The sequence below is a fragment of the Apium graveolens genome, chromosome 10 (genome assembly GCF_009905375.1).
Source record: "Apium graveolens cultivar Ventura chromosome 10, ASM990537v1, whole genome shotgun sequence".
NCBI classification, from domain to species: Eukaryota; Viridiplantae; Streptophyta; class Magnoliopsida; order Apiales; family Apiaceae; genus Apium; species Apium graveolens.
The window spans coordinates 85,613,749-85,616,236 of record NC_133656.1 but is presented as its reverse complement, the minus strand read 5'-3'; the positions used below and the strand labels follow the sequence as shown (position 1 = coordinate 85,616,236).

General features: G+C 39.3%; 1 non-coding gene across 1 annotated transcript; it reads left to right on the top strand.

The window, feature by feature from the left end:
• Positions 1-2,093: 2,093 nt before the first annotated feature.
• Positions 2,094-2,200, top strand: LOC141694767 (small nucleolar RNA R71). Its single transcript, XR_012564051.1, has one exon. It is a non-coding gene; the product is annotated as a small nucleolar RNA R71 (small nucleolar RNA).
• The last annotated feature ends 288 nt before the right edge of the window (positions 2,201-2,488 follow it).

Here is a 2,488-nt window from a genome sequence, read left to right as displayed (position 1 = left end):
CAAAAGAGATAGAAGCTGAATAGACACCAAATATGTTGAGACCCTATATGTCTATAGAATTTGACAACATAAAGGTTTAATGCGCAAGTTATCTATTATGATTACATAGGGCAAGTAAGATGGTTAAAATTATCTACGAATCATGCATAAAAAATACATAAACCTATGCTAGCATGGCGAGTTCTAAACCTTTAAATTTACTTTCGTTTCAATAGAGATTAACACGCTATCTTATAAGTTCGCAATGCTCATAAGACGAATAAGCACAACCAATACTAGGATATCATACAATCACCACACACTATGTTATTAAAACAAATTAACTAATGAAATCCATAAGTAAATCCGTTAGAACCCCACGATAATGATTAGTTCATAACCGAACTCATCATCACCGTGGGTTCTGATGAAAGCATGGTATAATAAACTAGGTCTTTATAAAACTGAATAATAATCAAAGTACGTAATCAAGAGTAATAGGTTTAACAAACAAGAAAACTAGATTCCAAGATTATAACTTAAATAAATAATCACAAGAATAAACTAGATCCTCTTCGCCTTCATTGTATTTGTGCTCCTAGGTCTTCTCATCGTCTTCTCCTTAGTCTCGTTATGAAAAACGTCTTTAGATAGTCTTTATATAGCAGCCCAATCAATCCAGAAGTCCAGCATATCAGTATGCTAATACAATCAGGAATCTCAGAATTCGATCCGGCTCGACCGCACGCTATCCCAGCACGGGCTCGCTGTAACTCTGACCAAACGGCGCGGTCGCGCGCTATTACAGCACGAGCACGTTGACCTTCTGGAAAATTTCATACTTCTGCTTTATTTGCTGGTTTTTGAAGGCGATCAATAGGCGAACATCCGAGGCACCTTCCTAACACAAAATTAGCACCAAGACAATGCTAATCCACATCCTTCGTTCAACTATGCCCTGAAATACAAAAACATTATAAAACACATCAAAAACACAAATAACTCGAGTACAAAACACCAATTCAAGCCTTTATAAAGCGTTCTAAGTGGATATAAATGCCATTTAATAGTGGATAGATTTGTTTATCCCCTGTATTATTCTCAGGAGGAGTGTTTTCAGTAGACTTTTTCTTCGGTTCCACCCCGTCATCCTTCTGCACAACTTTTTCTGCCAAATCTTGACTTTCTGGAAAAATAGAAGGCGCGGGCGCACTTCTATAGGGCGCGGGTGCACTTCTATAGGGCGCGGGCGCACACATATTCTGGATTTTTTTTCTTCAGATTTTTCGTTTTCTTCATTTTTAGGGCTAGCGATCTTTTCAGACCGCAAGGTGATAGTTTTTACCTGTTCCTTGACTTCCTTCTTTCCTGGATTAGATTTTGTATCACTAGGAAGTGTTCCTGGTTGTCGATTCAATAAGGCGTTAGCAATTTTCCCTTTTTGGTTCTCAAGAGTCTTGATAGAAACAGCCTGGATGTTGCACATAAGCCTCAACTCCTCCAATTTGGATTTTTCATTCGAAGATTGACCTGCACCTCTATGAGTTTGCTGTGGCATTCCCATTGGCTGAAACTGTTGCCTTGGTGTAAATTGTTGCTAAAAAACAGAAGGATTAAATTGCCTGTTTCCAAACTGCTTGTACGACTGTTGCATCGCATTTTGATTGTTGCTCCAGCTGAAGTTAGGGTGATTCCGATTGTCAGGATGATAAGTGTCTGGAACTGGTTGCTACGATCTCTGAAAGTTGCTCACAAACTGAGCTGATTCACTAGATATAGTGCATTGCTTCGTCGCATATGAACCTACACAAAGCTCACAAACACATTTCCTCTGATGAACTCCATAGTTGGTCAGAGAATCGATCCTCATAGACAACGCCTTTAGTTGAGCAGTGATAGCCTTAGCTGTATCCACCTCCAGAATTCCTGCTACCTTGCCTTGTGGTAGTCTCTGAGTTAGATTTTGATATTCATTAGTAGCCATCAATTCAATTAGCTCGTAAGTTTCATTATAGCTCTTAGCCCATAAGGCTCCACCTGATGCTGCATCGAGCATGAGACTTGATTGTGCTCCCACACCATTATAAAAGCAATTGATGATCATCCAATCAGGCATTCCATTATGAGGACACTTCCTAACCATCTCCTTGTATCACTCCCAAGCTTCACATAAAGATTCTCCCTATTGCTAGACAAATTGAGTAAGAGCATTCCTGATTATAGCTGTTTTTTCCATAGGGTAAAATTTAGTAAGAAATTTCTGAGCGAGATCCTCCCAAGTAGTGATAGAACATGCTGGTAGATAGTGTAACCATCACTTAGCTTTAGCCCTCAGAGAAAAAGGGAAAAGTCTCAGCTTCAAAGCATCTTCAGAAACATTGTTGAACTTGAAGGTGTCACAGATCTCGATGAAATCCCTAATGTGCATGTTGGGATCTTCCATTGGAGATTGAGAAAGGTATTAGCAGCAATGGCTAGACTGATTTCGGTACCATTTGAATCGTGTTAG